Raw genomic sequence first — 18,085 nt, 5'->3', positions numbered from 1 at the left:
CTGCCTGGGCAGAGCTGGCCCAGAGCTCTGGGGTGCAGCAGGGTCAGCATGGGGCAACTGTCCCAAAAGGCACCCTGTTACCTGAGGCTGGTTTCCCCCCAGAGCTGGGTGTGTATGAATCCATCCCTGCCTCTGGAAACCTCCTTTGGGGCTGTTGTGTCCATAACTCTGATTTCAAGGCTGGGATGGACGGGGCTTGGAGTAAGGTGGTCTGGTGGAAGGTGTCCCTGGGTGGAACGGGGTGAGCTTTAAGGTCCCTCCCAACCCAAACCATTCTAGGATTTGGGGCCAGGAGTCTGGAGGTCCCTGTCTGGCACAGGGAAGCGGGACCTGTGGGAGATGAGTGCACAGCAAGCTTCCTCCTCCTTCCTCCTCCTCCTTTCTCCCCTCTCCCTCCTCCCAGCAGCGCAGTGCCACTCACTGGAGCCTTCTGGTGCCCAGCCTGGTGCGCTCCCACTCTGCTCCGCTCCGAGGGGGTTTGCAGGGAGAGCACCCGCCTGATTTATGGCTCCCGGCGTCTCCCAGTTCGCAATAAAGTTTTCAGCAGCTCCGGCGCGCCCGCTCTCCCCGCCCCCGCGCACGCACACAGCCCGCGCTCGCTTTGTTCTCCTCACACATAATGTCAACTCATAAACCTTTCATCAAGTCAACCAGGTGGAAAAAACCCATTACTGAAAGAAGTGTTCATTCAGGTTTCGGGGAGGGGGTGGTGGTTGGGGGGGGGTGGGGATGGAGGGGAAGGCGGAGAGGGAAAGTTCCCCGATGGAAAAAAATCAAAGGGGAAGGAGTGGGGGGGGTAAGAGAGAAATGTGTGTGTGCTGCTCCTGCGAGCGCCCCAGGTGCCAGGGCACGGAGAGCCTGGCAGAGCTGCCAGCCCTGACAGGAGGTGGAAGGAGCCGGGTGCAGGCTCGGGGAGGCAGGATTTGGGCCTAATACCCGCCGATGAAAGGGAGCGTCAACACCGCCGGCCGTGCCAGCTGAACAAACCCACTTGTGCTTTTGCAGGGCGGGGAGGGCCCCCCTCGTCCCCCCCCCTGCCCCATCCGTGTGTTCAAGCCCTGCTGGCTGAGCCTCATGTGCTGAAAGAGCTGTTGGCCACACAATGGAGGGGCTGACAGGGCTGTGTCGGCGCAGAGCAGGCGCTGAAACGCAGGATGGGGAGGCGAGTGTGGAGGGCAGGGAGCAGGAGCAGGAGCAGGAGCAGGAGCAGGGATCTCCTCGGGGCACCGACAGCCAAGGCCTCCCTGGGGAGGGTGCTCTGGGGTGGCCAAGAGCTGCTCCTGCTCCCAGGGAGCTGCACAGGGGCCCGTGTGGGTGCATCCCTAAAAGGGGAGCAGGGAATGTCTGACCTGACGGGCAGGACCCTGCAGGGGAACCCTGGGCAAAGCACCTTTGCCCGCAGGGCAGGTGATGGCATCCCTGCTGAGTCCCACCTGCTCGGGATGCAAACCCCGTGGGAGGCACTGCTGCCTGCCCGGCCCATCGATCCCCGTGACGTGGTATTTATTGATCTGGGATGGGATTTCAGAAAGGGCTGGAGGTGGAGTTCGCTGAAAAATGGAATCTGCTCCACCCCAACATCTCTGTGTTTCGGGCACACACTTTGATGGATTTTTCTTTACGTGCCGTGTGTAAAGTTTTGCAGAAAATTGTATTTAAGTAAGTTTTTAGGCAGTGCAGCGCAGAGGTAAAGCTGTGGAGAAGGGCAGAAGGGCACTAGGGAGCAGAGAAAGGATGGGAAACAACAAAGGAGAACAGGCAGTGACATCTGTCACTAGTGTTTTATAAGTTAAAAATTCAGCATAATCTCCTGCCACCCTGTCCGCTATACTGAGTTCCAACAGCAACAGAATTGTCATGATTTCTACATGAATTAATTCAAATCTCTCTTTGCATGATATGGCGTAAGAAAGGGGCCATCTGGTTTATGTTCAGGGTGTCAGAACCACTCATACCAGCACACTTGCAGAGTGCAAGATGCAAGTTGACTGCACATATTAATGTCTCCTTACCCTCTGCCTCCCCGGGCCCCGGTGCTGTTGTCCCATTATGGTGCTGCCATTTACACTGTCAGCAGCAATAATGACACTAATGCAGTGCCTGGCGTGCACACAGCACCTCCAGTTCTGCTGTGCTCCCCAGCACAGACACTGGGCTGGTCCCTTCCCACGTGGGAGCCTCAGGGAACTGCTGTGGCCAAGTGAGGAGTGGCCAAGTAAGAGATTGTCTGGCTCCCACAAAATCAGTGTCTTAACTAGTGACCTGCTTCACATACACAGAAATAATCACCCACTGGGATGCTGGGAAGAAGCATTGTGTGTGTGGAACCCTGCCCATCCCATGTATGTGGGACCCTGCCCATCCCATATATGGGGTACCCTGCCCATCCCATGTATGTGGAACCCTGCCCATCCCATTGGGAATGACACCTGGCAGTCAGGGGTCTGCTCACTGCAGGGGATATTTAATCTGTGGCTCTCAGATTAGGAGCCCCTGATAATAACTGAGATACCAGTGAACTGTCATTGGGATGTCTGTAGGTGACGATGCCTTAAATTTTACCTGAGTGTATTAATCCTCATAACACCCTAAACCAGTGCTTGCAATTCCCAGGTAATTGCAGAAAAAAAAAAAAAAAGGATCAAGAAAACGGGTCTTTTCAGGCTGAAACAAGCACAGCAGATTTTGATTCATTATTATAGCAGTTTTTGTTTTGCTTGTGTTACATCTTGGTGACAAACTGGTTCACTGTGTTTTTTTCCAGCAGTTAGTTGAATACCCAAAATCCAAGCAGAACTTGGTAGGTTTGCTGAGAGAAGTCACCACACCCCCAAATTCTGTTCCCTTTGCTGGATGATAGAGGCGCAGGAGAGTGGGAAAAAAGTCCCAGAGCAGAAAAGCCTCATCTAGAACAGATTAGCTCTGTTTATACTGCAAAGACTCTGGCTCAAGTGAGGGGTTTTTTTGCTTAGAAATATTGTTTTAGCATGAATTTATCTTCAAATGAACTTTGTGGTAAATAGAATTCAAACACGAGCTTAAATTTAAGGTCTTATTTAAGTGCTTTTCGACTTCACTTGCCAGCTGATGATCTGGCCTGGGCTTTGAGCATCTTTAGGGAGAAGAAACAGATTAACGAGATTAGAACACTTTAAATCACTTTTGTACTTCCCTGGGCTGCATGATCTTTCTAATGCCTCGTCTCCATGGACCCTCTGAGGCGTGCTGGCTGGGTGCTGATAGACAGGGATGATGAAAGCAGGGTTTGCCTGAGCATCCTTTCAGGTCTGGGAGCGCGGCCCATGGCCCGTGGGTATGTTCAGTCTCGTGTGTCAGCGCGTGTTTCATCTCTCTGCTTTATGAAATCCAGCACTTGAGTGCTTCACTCCCCACCTCGTGGGCCCCATTTCCTTCCTGAGCTTTGCACCAGATATTTTACAGCCAGGCCAGTGCAGTGAAACGTGTGGTCAAGGAAGGTGGGAAGGGGTGAGCTGGGAACAGACTTCACCCAGAATGCTGGAACTCCAGCAGGGCTGGGAGCTTTTGGCAATTCCTCCTGGCACATCCACACTCACCCCCACAACTCCACAGGCAAAAGGCAAATCTCTGATATTAAGCTTTGCAGTTTTTCCTTCCCAATTCAGCAATAAGCCACCTCTGCAGCAGTGCAGGCAGGGAATCCTGGCCCACGAGCCCCCCTTTCACCTGCTGACACACAGTGCTTCCGTTTCCATGATGGTGGAATGTGAAGCTCCCCTTGGAGTGCAGGGCAGGGGGATGTGGGTTGTCCCTTCCTGGGTGAAACTCAAAGGAGAACTGAGCCATTGCCACAGACTGGAGTTTCCTTGAGCTGAAGTTCTTCATGAACACATTTAATCTGTTCCTCAAGGGCTTTATTTGGAGGGAAGCAGCAAGAAGCACAAACCCCCCCAAACATCAAAATTCCAACGATATTTTTTTTTTTTTGTCCAGAGACCTTCCTCAAGGCAGGTTTCCCCGGGAGTTTAATTGCATGTCCATCTCTTGCAGCCCCTGGCAGCTCAGGCTCTGGAAAGCCCCGTGGGAGGAAGGAAGTAGGAGAAAAGTTTGGAGTGCTGTGGATTGTGCTGCTGGTTCCTCCTGGTCAGTGCCAGAGGGTCCCCCCGTAGTCCTCCCCCAGCCAGGAGCACAGAGGTGACACAAGGAGAGCTGAGAGGACAGGTATGTCCATGGAGTGTGAAGAGGGGAGGGTAAAGCACCAAAACAAACCAACAATCGTGTTTATCCCTGTCCTGTACACAAAGTGGAGCACATTCAGTGCAGGGTTGTCCCAAAATGCAGCCAGAGCAAGGGGCTGTCAAGCAGAGCTTGCACCCTGCAGGCAGCTCCTGTGCAGGGCCAGGACAAACCCAGCAGGAAATGCAAACCCCGCTCCCAGCCCCGCTTCCTGCGCTGAGAGAGTAATTATAATTAAAAATAAATCACCACTGCTTTTAGTTTGATGAAATTACCACTCATATCAAGAGCAGCTTGGGCTGACTACAAATCATCCTCTGCAGGATGTCACTTTGGGGTTTGGAAACCCGATGGGTTAAGGAATGTGTTGTGCTGCAGCTGGGAAGGGGAAGGGGAAGAGCGTGGATGACACGTGGGTGAGCACAGCACCTTCTGCTGCTCTCAGGGGCCTGGGGTCCTTAAGGAATGAAATTAGCACTTCTGGAAAAAAAAATTGATTAATGCAAAGTTGCTCCCAGCTACTCAATTCATCTGCCTCAGTGGGAGGTGGGAGTCAGTTTGGACTTACTGGCCAAAGGATGGTCTCCCAAGACATGAACTGAAGTGGCTTTTGTTCTTTCTTGGTTCTTTTTAATGTGTCAAGGCTCGGCTGCTCTCCAGAATTATTAGAAGTTCAGGACTACAGCTTCTTTGGTTTCTAAAAGCAGTTTCTGAAGTTGCATCTGCACTGCAGTTGTGGTGGCTGAGGGGAAAGGAGAGCCCTGAATTCTGAAAGCCTGGGGTTTATGGTGCTGCAGAAAGGCTGTGGAGCACCAGGCCCTTCTGGAAATGCATTTAAGACATGCACGACTCTGAGCACATAAATAGTTGCACAGAAGTCAATGGGACACAAATTTATGAATCTGCCTAAGTGCTTTGCTGGATCTGTGCCGGAGGAACCACTTACCACGGGTTTCAATAGCAGGATCAGAGCCCTGTTAATGAGCAAACCTCTGGAGCAGGGACATGAAATCCAGCTCCACGGATCTGTGCTGCTCAGCTTGATTCCATCCCTGTGGAAACTCGCCCTGCTGGGTGACATTCCTGGCCCTTGCCTTTTCCAGAGAGTGATTTGCAAGTTCCATTTTACACTCGGGAGGGTGGCGGGGCAGTGCAGGATGGAAAGCAGCATCCAGAGCTCAGTTCCAGAGGGCAGGCACTGGAGCAGCCTTTTTTTTCTAGAGAAAGGCAGTTCCACATCTTCATCGGGAAATTGTGGCTTTCTCCTCCCACTTTTCCCTTTTAAATATTTTTTGGCAGCAGAGGCAGCTGCCCAGGAAAGAGGAACACGAATGGCTGAGATCAGTCAATATTGTCAGGTCTCTGCACACTCCATTAGTGCTGGCAGGCACCAGAAACGCAGATTTCACTGGGCAGAAGATCATAAATCACCCTGGGAGGCAGCAGCTGGGGTGGGGATGCTGGGAAAGGAGGAGAGGGGGGCTCGTACCCCCCGTGCCAGGTCAGAGCCCTGCAGATGGACTGGCAGAGGCCAGGGCAGGGCTCCACTGCACGAGGGCACAACACAAAACTGGAACAAAGCCAGAACCTGTGCCATCAGGGTGCACAAGGAAAGCCAAAGGAGCGGCCTGGCAGTGGGACAGGGCTGGAACACCTTGGATCCTGCACTGGAGGCGGTTTTTGCAGTGGGGTTTCATTTAAGGCAGAAAGGAGCAGCTGCCCTTGGGAGATTGTGGAACACCCAGCGAGTGTGAGGCAGAACCTGCATTTGCTGAGTGCCACTTTGAGCCACTCAGCAGGCCTGGGTACATTTGATGGATCTGTGTCGGAACTCTCGCACCCAGAAAGAGGGAAGTGTTGTTACAGATAACTTTATTTTGCCCTCCCGTTTGTTTTCTCCGGCGTGCCCGGGAGGTGTTGTCTGGAAACAAGGCACCAAAAGGGAATCAGAGCTGCCCCAGTGCTGGGAGCATGGCAGCCCCTCGGTTCCCAGAGCCCAGGGGAGGGGGGCCCATCCAGCTGCTCCAAGGGGTCCCCAGCTGAAGCAGCAGCAGCAGGAACGCTGAGCAGAGACGTGGGATCCACTGAATCAGTGTTAGCTGAGGAATGCCAAGAAAGAGAGTGCCTGGAAGGTTTAATTTATGGAGATTAGCATGTCAGATGTTCTAGTGGTGGGCTTGGCAGTGCCGGGGTAACGGTTGGACTCGATGGGGTTTTTTTCCAGCCTAAAAGATTCCGTGGTCCTGTAAATCGTGAGGGAACTTTGGGGTTGTTTTCTAGGAGTAAATCCCAAAACTTCTGCAGAATTCCCAGAGAGTTTGTAGGTTAAAGGACCTTCAGTCCTTCCCATTCTCACAGCATCCTCCGCTGTGGTTCACACAGAGCTGTGTTAACATGAGTCTGGAATATCTCAGCACATAATTATTTATCCTTCAATAAAACAAAGAAAACCATGTCTGAATCTGACTAATATCCCCTCCTCAGCCTGCCAAGTGGGGCCTTGTGTTTTCAGCACTGAAAAGCAAGCCTGACTCGCTGCATATTTCGTGTTACCATGGTTTATGTCCAACTGCAAGGATTTAATTTTGTCCGTCATCAAGCCGTGGTTTCCATATGACACCAGTGCATTCCTCCCCTCCGCCTGCTGTTCTGACAGACGACAGAATCGAATTAAACATTCCCACTGCCACGCTGAAAACGCAGGAGCTTATGTTCCCCTGGCTTGGGGGATCAGGGGGCAGATCCCTCACAGGTAGAAATTGTCCCCAGCACGGCTGTGAAAATTCACCCCGGTCACCCCGGCTGAGGAGCAGCCTGGGACGTCTTTATTTCCCAGCCCAATAAGATGGATAAAGCAGGACTGACAAATAAGACAGAGTCTCCCTTTTGAGTGTGCCTGGCTGTTCTGAGTGATGATTATTGTGTTTCCTCCTGGAGCAGTCGCTGACCAGCCCGGCTCATGCCTGTGTGAGCCAGGGAAGAGAAACCCCTCCACATATTTCTCCCCTAACTGCAGCCTGCCCTGCCTCCCAGCCAATTGCAATGTCATGGCATCAACATTTTAAAAAAGCCAATCCCCAGGCTCTGCCTTGCTGAGACTGGGAGTAGATAAATGACCAGTTCCTTCTCAAAACACCGGCTGGGGTTTCAAAGGGGCCTGAGGGGATTACACACACATCTCACTTTGAAATTTAAGCTCTGGATCTTGAAAGAATAAGGTTTATTCCACAACTTCACACCCTGAAGGGACAGCTCGTTGCCTGGGATTGCTGTGATGTCATCCCGTCAGGGAACTTTTCCAGATGAAGTCAGTGCACGGTCCTGGGCCACCTTCTGACCTCCATCTCCAGCAGGACAGCAGTGCTGTGACCCGGGCTGGGGGGTTCTCAAATGCTCTGAGGAACAGCAGCTCCCTGCTCAGTCCATACCTTGGGAATACAGTCACTTGGAAGTGCTGAGAAATCCCATGGGTGGGAACAGGAGATGCACCATCCTCAGGAAGGAAAAAAGAGCCCAAAGGGATGAGAGTAACGATCCAGCAGGGCCTGCCAGTCAACACCATTCCTGGACTGATCCAGGAACTCTGGCAGGTTTTGGAGTGCTGGGATTTTGCCCTGGATTTGCAGCCTCCAGGGGGGCTGTTGTCAGGGTCTGGGAGGTGTGCTGGGGTGATGCTGCTGGTGCCAATAGCCCAGGAGAGGGGAAGGGAAAACTGCTGAGGCTGGGGAAGGAAACAGATTTGTATTAATTAGAAGCAAATGCTGTTTGCTGGGCAATGGGCTCCAAAGCAGATGTTTGTCCAAATAGCCAAGAGCTGGGTCATCTCCAAGCAAAAGTGATAAATAATAGGAACGATGTTTCTTGTTGTTCCGTGTTTGCTCAGGTCAGACCCATGTGTTGCTCAGGGCTGGAAACACCAGGGAGTGACACCCCTTGTGTCCTGTGTGACACCACTGCTGTGTCCCTGCCAGGCAGAGCCCCGAGCAGCACGAGCTGCTGGGTCCCAGCAGGGCTGTTCCTGGTGGCCTTGCTCCACCTGTGACCAAATCCCTTCCTTTTCATCCCCATGAACAGCACCAGCACCTCTGTGAGTCCCCAGCCTGCAGCACAGCCAGCATAGCAGGGAACAGGCACTTCCTCCAGGGCACTTCCAAAGGGGATGAGGGAAGAGCTGAGCATCCTTCCGTGGCCCAAACTTCCTGAACAGATTCAGTTTTTCCAGGTAAGGTTCGCGGTTTTAATTAATGTTGACGCCTAAATTTGGGGATGCCTAATTTGTATAATGCCCTTTAATAAGTTAACCACGGCCTTCAGATCAGGTAAGTCTTTGCTGTTCACTCTGGACAAGGAACATAAATACACAGGATCAGCAATTTTCAGGGAGAGGTACCTGTTTGTTCCTGAGGTGAAGGTGACCTGCTGATTTCCTCTCGTGCCTCCGTGTGTAACATCTGCCCCCAGACACCCTCTGACCGTGTTCTGGTGTTTGTTCAGGATGTGGCACAGGTGTAGAAACACCTGTGGGTGTGGGTGCCAGCACATAAATCAGCACAGCTAAACAAAGATATGGATTTGCATTCCTCGTGATCCCGAGTTTAGAAATGGGTCAGGACGAGACAGCTCCCCGAGAATGTTGTCCTTGGTTCGCGCTCAAATTGACTGATAAGTAGTTTAAGTAAACATTTTTTAAAAAGTGGGTGTATTGTTCACCTTGGGATGTATCCACGTGACCGTCCTCCTGTGTGTGTGGATACTTAGGGAAGTGTTTTGTATCTTGAAGATGTGTGTGCTGGGACAAAAAGCCTGTATTTAAAATTAATTTGTGTAAATACACATGTGCACGGAAAGCCACCCTGTTACAGACACACATGGAGTCACATACATATGTGCATATATAATCACGTTTGTGTACACAAACAAATTATGTACAGAAAATTAAGCATATGCCCGTCTCACCCCCCCAGTGAGGCATCCCCCTCCAAGGAACATCAAACCTGTTTGTGTCAACACACAGACCTCTCAGCCCAGGAGATATTGATACAGACACACCAGGAAAAACAGAGGCCTCAGTACCTGGGAGGGTGATTACTTATTTATGCCTCATCCCTACACCTCTGTGATGCTCCCTCCTGCTGTAATCTCTGTCCCTCCCAGGCAGAACTCCCCAGCCAGAATCCTCTGATCTTTGCCCTCTTTTCCTTCAAATTAAATTTCAACTTTTTTTAAATCTCTGGTGAGTGACAAGCCAGTGCCAGAACTGTCTTTTAATACACAAAAGCATAAATAATGCCATCCATCAGAGCTGTCACTCAGCAAGATGGATTGCTACTTGTCCAGACACCGGAATGACACAGAAGTGAAAGTTAGAAACTGTCTCTTTTCTTTACTTGCTTTCTTTTTCTTCTTCTCTCTTCCCCCCCCCCCTTTTTTTTTTTTTTTTTTGCCGGACTGCTTGATTCTGATTAATGGTGCTGTCAGGGAGGGATTCCGCTCGCCCGGATAATGAGTCAGGAATGTATTCCCTGTCACAAACACAGCAGATGTCAGGGGCAGAAGGGCCCGGGAATGCCAGAAACAATATACAGTTTCTTCCTAGTCCCCTGACAGGCCAATATGCTGCACAAGGTCTAATTTATGTAGACAAAATGCAGGCAAGGGGCTGTGGCAGCAGAGGAGCTGTGGGGAAGTGTGGAGCACAATGCAGGGGGAGAGCAGAGGGAGGTAATGAAGGCGAGCAGTGGGACTCAATAGCACTGCATCAAACAGCCTTAACAAGAATGGCCCAGGACCACTTTGACTCCATTAAAGTGCACTTTACATCATTATGGAGAGAAATCAAACAGGGCAGAGGGCTTCTGTTTCTTTTAATGGCTCGATTAGGTTATTCACTCATGGGCTGTCATAGCAGAGCAGGGGCTGCCAGCAGAGGGGACAGTGGGGCTGGGTCCCCTCCCAGAGCAGGGATCCTGCACGTCCCCCCCCATGTGCACACGTTCACAGGGGGTTTGCCAGGCCTGCTGAGAGGATTTCAGAGCCCTCTGTCTCGAGATGCCTTCGCATTTTGGGGTTGGAAGTACTGGAAAGGGGCCACGTCCTGCTGAAAGCCCCTGGGCTACCTGGGGTCCTGGCTTGGCAGCCAAGGGGAGCCCACGCTGGCTCCAGAGGGTGCTGACCTTCCCTAGGCTGGGGAGGAGCTCCCAGCTTCAAACTGCTGATATCAGGGAATGTCCTGGGGAAATAAATCAGCGTTTTGAAGTGCGTGCAATGCTCTGCTCTGCTCTGCTCTGCTCTGCTCTGCTCTGCTGCACTCGCTGCTCAGCACTCCGGGGCACTTGGGATGCCAGTGCTGCTTCAGCATTTGGAGTAATGAGGTCCTGGCCCAGAAGGACTCACACTCAGGGCCATGGGAAGGTGTGTTCCAGGCCCTGAAGGTGCTGCCAGCCCGTCTGTACGTGTCACAGAACAGTGAAAATATTAACTACAACAGAGACGTGACTTAGGGAAAGGAAAGGAAAGGAAAGGGCTTCATTAAAGTGTTCTGATGGCTGTCAGAGTTTCTGTAGTGACATCAGAGTCACGCAGCAAACTCCAGAGCACTTCAGGGAAACACCCCTTTTGTGAAGCTGTCACATTATCTGTCCAGCATCTGCTCAATGAAATCGTGTCATGCTGCAAAATTCTGAGAGAGGAAAAAGCCTTTGAAACTGGTTGACTCAGAGGCAGCTTTTTAAGGCCGTGGCTGCAGAACTTTTTACTGTGATCAGTGGTTTTGGCCCTAAAAAGCCTTAAGGTAGATATAAACTCTCACCATGGAGCATTAAATCTTAGTCCTAATACAGCCATTTCACTCTGTATTTAACCAGGGTAAAAATAATGGGTAAGAATAACCCCACACCAGGCATTTTGGTGCATTCACATCAGTTTCTGCTGGTTTCAGCACACTTTAAATCAGGCCACGTGTCCTGTGGTGCTGCAGTCGTCCATGAACTCTTCCACAAGAGCCTGCTCCAGCTTTTATCTCCTTGTCTCTTTAACTTAATCTGATCCCTGACCCATGAATGGTCCCAGTAACTCCTTCCTGAGGAGCAGGAGCTCAGCTCTGACACGATGTTGGCACTGAAAGGTGAAGGATCTTGAGGTCGTGGGGTCTGAGGGGGTGGAGGGAGGGTGCACGTACCCACAGAGGTAAAAATCCAGAATGACAGAGAGATGAGAACAAAGATAAGGTTCTGCTACCCAGAGTCACCAGAGCAGGCAGGAGCTGCTCTGAAAGGGAAAGCAGGGGCAGGATGCTGGGGCTGACAGATCTCGTGCCCAAACTGGACAGCATTAAATGGCTGGTCCTGAGTTTTCCCCTGACCCTGCTGTAAAATCCTGTGCAGTGTCACAAAGCCACGTGCACTCAGCAGGAACCTCCTGTCTGTGACATCTGGGCAGCTTGTTTGAGAGTGACACTGCCCAGTGAAGTGTATTTGCACTGGTCAGGGGGCTGTCCTGGCAGGATCAGCTTTGCCAGACCCTTCTAAACTGATAAGGCTGTGCTTTTTTTACCCTCCCCCCAAAGCTCAACAAAGCTGGTTTTTATTTAAAATAACTCCATGCCTGCTCAGAATGCCCCTAATCAGAACCAGCATCTAACAGCCTGAAAATAAAGGAAATAAAATTAAAGGCTGCAATTGCTTTGGTTTTACAAGCCCGAGGCCTGGTGAGCTTTGCTCCAGGAGAGGGGGGTGAGGGGCTTGGGTTTGTTGGTTTTGCTGGTAGTACCCTGATCAAAGCAGCTTATTGTTAAGTGAGCACAAAAGTGGATTTAGAAAGTTAACACATTAAAATAGGTGTGATTGACATCAGAGGCAGTGCTGGAAGGGACTGCAGGGAACGGGGGCGAGATGAGGCAGGTCTGGGGGGCTGCCAGGAGTGGGACAGGGCACAGAGGTGAGGGAAGGGCTGCTGGGATGCTGCAGGGCAGGGATGGAGCAGGAATGGAAGGCAGGAGAACACTCAGCAGCAGAACAAAAGTAAGTTTACCTAATGAGGCTGGTGCAGAAGTGCATCCCCAGCAACAGGAATGACCCCTCCACTGCCATTTGTCTCTGTACCCTTTGGTGATCCCCTTTAAGTGGAACAATGTGAAGCCTCACCCTCTCCTGCTCTCTTTGTAACCCAAAGGCAGAGCAGGGTCTGTGATCCTGCAGGGCTGAGCTCTGGGCTGGGTGTAATGGGAACCCTCTGGAAGGTGCTGTGACACAGACATCAATAACAACCCCAGGAGCACTCCTGGGGCAGAGCTGTGGGCTGTGTGAGCAGAGAGCCACGAGCACTGTTTGACAGCCTGGCCCCGAGGGTGTTGTGGGGCTGTGCTGGGGGGTGGGAGCACACACAGGGTGGGAGAGGGGGAGAAAAGGCTGTTACAGCATTTGTCTGTCTGTGCCTCGGGTTGTGATGAAGCTGCTCTTGTGTGGGCCAGAGTGTGCAGGGATGTGGTGAAAGGAGGGAAGGCTCTGCCTGTGGCAGCAGCTCCCGTGCAAAGTGACCCCATCGGGTTGAGGGCGATGGAAGGAGAGTCATGACCTGGCTGCTGGTGGAGCAGGAGGGGCTGCAAGGCTTTGGGAGGTCACCCTGGATGTGTGTCACCAGCTGAGGTCTCACAGCCCCCCGAGTCAGCTGCACCACACCAGGTACCTGCTGTACCCGGACAGGGAGCTGGAGCAGCTGCTGGGAATGCTGATGGAAGCAGGGAAGGTGGACTTTCCAGGCCACCCTCTCCCTGTCAGCTTTTGTGGGCAGCAGCTGAGCATGGAGTTATTTAAGCTGTCACCAGCTGGGCTTTGCAAAAGTTGCAGCCCAGGAGATTTATGGCTGTGGGAGCCAGGGCAGCATTCTGTGCAACCTGAGTCCTTGTAGGACCAGGGCAAAGCCTGGTCAGTGCTCGGGCTTCTCCCTGCTCTCCTGTCCCTGCAGCCCCACGAGAGGGGATTGGATTTCAAACGTGCTCTGTGTGTCGTCCTTGGAAGACAAAACACAAATAAGTGACACCCCAGGACCAGGCGTCTGTCCCAGGGCACGGGGGAGGCAGGGAGCTCGTGGGATCAAAGGTGCCCCCTTGGCTGAGGCACAGCCCTGGGGAGGGAGGCTGGGAAGACCAATTTTCACAGGTCTCAGCACCAGGAAATAGGCATTTCATCATGAGTTGAGTCGTGGAGAGGAGCATTTGGACAGGCTGGTGCTGTTAAGGCACAGACAAATGTAATTTATTACCCCGAGGCTTCGGGAGGTTTGGGGAACTCAGGAGGAACATGAAGCATCAAGGAGGCCTGCCCTCCAAGGAGGCTTTTTGGAGAGTGACTAATTGAGGTGGGATATTCTCCTCTGAGCACATTCAGTCCTTTCACACATCCCTGTTGTAAGATAAACACTGTGTAGGTGTGGGGAGAAGGGACGGCCTCGCCGTGGAAGTGCTGACCCAAAATTCAGGACACCTGGGCTCGCTCACAGCTGGTGTAGGTGGCTTACACAATTCAGCAAGTCAGTTAATCTTTCCCTGCTCTATCAGTTCCCCATCTGCAAGAGCTGATGATGCCAGCACGGTGCTCCCAGGTGCTGGGAAATGCAGGTGTCCCTGCACACGCTGTCCCAGGGAGGTGGCAGTGACCCTCCTGCCCAGGAGGAGCTGCAGGCTGGGCCCGTGTCGAGGGGAGGATGTGACCCCCAGCCTTCCCCTGGAGAGGTGGTTTCAGTGCTGTTTGCAGTTGGCTGAAGGCCCCAGGTAGCTGATGAGCAGTCAGGGTTGGAGCAGGGAGCTGCTCTGGACGGGGCTCATGTGCTGCACCTCAGCTCCTGCCTGCGGGGGTTTTCCTGGGAACTCTGCAGGTTCTTACCTGTCCCTGCTCGGCCTGGGGTGGGTTTTGGGTGAGCAGGGCAGGGAGGCTGTGCTGAGGGAAGAGTGTGACCTTGCAGCAGTGGTTTCACAGAGATGCACCCCAGCCAAGCCAGCACTAGAGCCGACCCTCCCGTGCCTGCGCTGCAGGGGAGGAAGGCTGGGGAGTCATTAGTATTTCTGAGATGTATGAAGAATTTTCAGGTGAATTGGGGCCTTTTATAGCTGTGCAAGGTATTGGGTGTTTTTCATGCATGTGGTGATTAACTGTTGGTATTAAATGCTGAAGCCCACCCCTTCCCATATGTGCGAGTGTGTGCGCGTGTGTAGCAAGGCCAGGCAAATGACTAATGCAAACCTGAGGAGAGACAGCAGAGCATATTGTAAAGATCAACCCTATTTCAGCTTCTGTTCGAATAGGAAATGCCAGAGATTGTTTCATAGTCTTCTGCAATGTTCATTATAAAAGTCCCCAGATGGCAGATGGCTATTAGCTCACTGTGACCTATATAAATGTCAAACGTAAAGCTATTGCCCCAGTGAAAATCTCAAAATAAATAACAACAGGAGGGATGCTGTTCCGCTGCCACCAGGATTTATGGATTATAAATTCATGCTAATTCATCCCAAAGCCAGAGGAAGAATGAATCTTGTCCTTTTGGAGGAATTCACTCCACACCTGCTCGCAGACCAATTCGAGTCCCCCCCCGCCTGATCCCTCCCTGATCCCTGCTCAGCTGCCTCCCCCTGCAGCCACAGCTGGTTCCTGGGAAGAGCTGGGTGTGCTGGGGCTGGGATCGATCACCGGGTGACAATGCCCGTGTCACTCACAGCTGACAGGGGGGCCTTTCCTTTGTTTGCCAGAGCTGTGTAACAGCAGCTTAAACCACGATTCCAGGTTGTTTTCCTTGCCCCCATTGATCGCCGTGGCACCTGTCAGTCAGCAGAGGCGTGTGAATCCTCCCCAGGATTTTAGGGGGGTGCTTGCAAAGGCAGCCTGGAGCCCCTCAGGCCAGTCCCCGGGCTTACAGTGGAGGAGAAGGAGCAGGGGAAGGGGGGGCTTTGTTTGCTCAGCTGTTTTGTTATTAGGTTCTCATAAATAATCAAAAGGTGAACAACACACCAGGAGTAGTTTTCTGTAGCAAAACTTCCCCTGTCCCACTCACTGCTCTCAGACAGGGTGGGATGGAGCAGCTGCCCTTTGCAGGCAGCCCAGACAGACTCACCCTGTGCAGCTCCATCCCGCCCCGGCTCTGGGGCTGCTCCGAGGTCCTGCAGCAGGATCAGGTCCCTCGGATCCCATGCGCCTGCCCTGTGGGGTGGGAGCAGGGAGGGCACAGCCCTGAGTGGGACAGACAGAACTCTGCTGTGCAGCCCCCGAGCTGCCAGGAGCGGTGGGGAGCGTGTGTGTGGTGGCAGTGCAGTAGGAGGAGGGGAGGGATGGGGAGCCTGAGCAGTAACTTGCTGTGTGAGGGACAAACACGAGGGGAGGGCTGTCAAATTCTGCTTTGGCATGACGTGTCTGGAGCTCTGGCACCTCCACATTAACTCATACCCGGGCTGCATTTATCTCAACTTTCCTCCCTGCACCCTGTAGACAAGACCTTTGCGAGGAGAAGGAGTGGCATTCATGAGTTTCAAGGAATTTGTCCTAAATGGCCATTTGAGGACGAGGGGATGGACAGCCTGGCAATCACCATTGAGTGTGTTCATTTATATTGATGGTGCTGCTGTGTTCAGGTGCCTCAGGTGGCATCAAGGACAGGTAGTGCTCAGTGAAGAGCAAGCACAGAAGCAGGTTGTTTTTAAAAATATATAATATTAAATGGTAGGGTTTGAAAGAATTGCTTTTTTTTTCCCCCTCAGAAGCAATTTTCACAAAACAAGTTGTTGCTGCTGTCAAAACTCTTTAAGTTTCACCAACACAAATTGTGTTTTGTTTGTTTAATATATTGCTCCGTGGAAAACATAAATGAGCAGATTTTAGAAATATTTCATCTTCATAAAAGGCATTTTTGGTAAACAAATAACAAGTGAATATTTTATTAATGTTTTTGATAAAGGTATGAACATGCAGTGATGTCATGTGGGGAATGAATCAGCTTATTAAAAAATTAAGAGAGGAGTAGGAATGTGGGTCATTTCTATCCATGCAGGAGCAACTTCAACCATATTTTTCTCTCAAATACGAGATTTCGTTTTCGAACTGCTGCAATAACAAACATTCCCAGGAAGCATAAACTTGCTTTCCTTTCTCAGCACATCAATTTATATTGGCTGGAAGCTCGCAGGCCTCTGAATCTGGGAATCTCTCTGTAAAAATAAACCCTGTGTCACACCTGGGGGGTGCAGAGCTGTTCCCTGTGACTCCAGAATGGAGAAGTGGGGTGGATGTCACATATGTAGAGTTATATGTGGTTTTGAGCAACGCTGACAGGCTGCTGCAACACCCCCCAAGGCCCACTGGGGTCTGGGAGCACCAAACAGTAAATCCAAGGCTCAAATCTCTGGTGTAGTTAATGACCAGAGCTCTAAAAACGTGTATTTAGCCTGACATTACAGTGACAGTGCTAAGTGCTTCCTGCTAAGTGCAGCCCTGCCTGGTATAAATTAGGAGTAATTAAATCCATCACAAAGTAGAGCTGCACAGTGGCTGTGGCCAAAGTGTGCTGCAGTTCCACACGTGTGTCCAGGAGGGACAGGGGGGTTTCTGGGGTGGGCTGGGCAGGACCCAGGGCTGGGAATGGCTGCATTTACTGTGGAGATGCCCCAGGACAGGAGCACTGCCACCCTCAGCAGGTGTGCTGGGCTTCCTGGGGAAAATCCTCTCTGGATATGGCTGCTGGTGACAAAAGCTGTCACTTTTAGGGTAATCCTGGTGAATTCTTGCTGCTTTAACACTCTCGTTCCAAGGGCCCACTCCTCAGTACAGAGGGTCAGGTTACTTGTGGTATAGAATGAGATTACACCTGCTAAATCCAGGAAACACTATTTACATGGACTGACAGTCCAGCCTAGCATTGGAAACAGTTCCTAAAAAGGTAATAATTCAGCTTCCTTAGGCTGAATGGGGGTAGATTTAGACTAGATGTTAGAAATAAATTCTAACTGGCACAGGTTGCCCAGAGAAGTTGTGGACTCCCCATCCCTGGAAGTGTCCAGGGCCAGGCTGGACAGGGTTTGGAGCAACCTGGGGTAGTGGAAGGTGTCCCTGCCCACAGCAGGGAGGTGGAACAAGGTGATCTTTAAGATCCCTTCCAACCCAAACCATTCCACGACTCATGATTCCCTGATTCTGTGCCGATAGGATGGACAAGGAGATTCTCTTCAGTCCTCTTCTTATGTCACACTGAACCTTCCTCCTGATTATTTTTCTCCTTGAACAAAGAAGGACAAAACCAAGGAGGAAACTCCTTATCTTGTGTCCCTGCAGCTTCACCTGCAGTGGTTCCTTTGCTGCCCTGGGGTCTGTGCTGGCACTGCCAGGGCTGGGGAGACTCCCCAGGGGCTGCAGAGCTGGTGGCAGCGATGGCAGAGCGAGGCCCCTTGTTGTGCCAGGCCTGCAGAGAAAAGAAAGACAGCTTGGCTGAGAGCAGATCTTCTCTCAGAGGCCCAGTTCCAGCTGCCCATGGGAGCCAAGTCAGTCTGTGTGAGCTGATGGTGCTTGAGGAGCTGCCACAGGGAGAGACGAGGCTGGAGCAGCAGCACCCCTCGTGCTGCAGCACGGCAGGGTTGGGGTTAACGGGGCCCAGGGGCAGGAACAAAGGAGGCTTTCCTTTCCCACTCTTTGGCATGCCTGCTCCTTGCCTCTCCCAGTATTTGAGTATTTGCACGACAGTAAATCCCGAGCTCTGGAGGATATTTCCAGCCAAAGCCTACATGTGCAGGATACTGTAATGTAAACTGCATATGTTGTGAGAAGTTGTTAAATGGGACCAGCAGATGATAATGTGCCCAGCGTTGCTGCTAACATCCCTCCACTTCCTCCCCCCC

The sequence above is a fragment of the Manacus vitellinus genome, unplaced genomic scaffold (assembly GCF_001715985.3).
Source record: "Manacus vitellinus isolate BGI_N305 unplaced genomic scaffold, ASM171598v3 scaffold_87_pilon, whole genome shotgun sequence".
Lineage (NCBI taxonomy): Eukaryota > Metazoa > Chordata > Aves > Passeriformes > Pipridae > Manacus > Manacus vitellinus.
The sequence above is the reverse complement of the archived record's forward strand: the minus strand, read 5'-3'. Positions refer to the sequence as shown.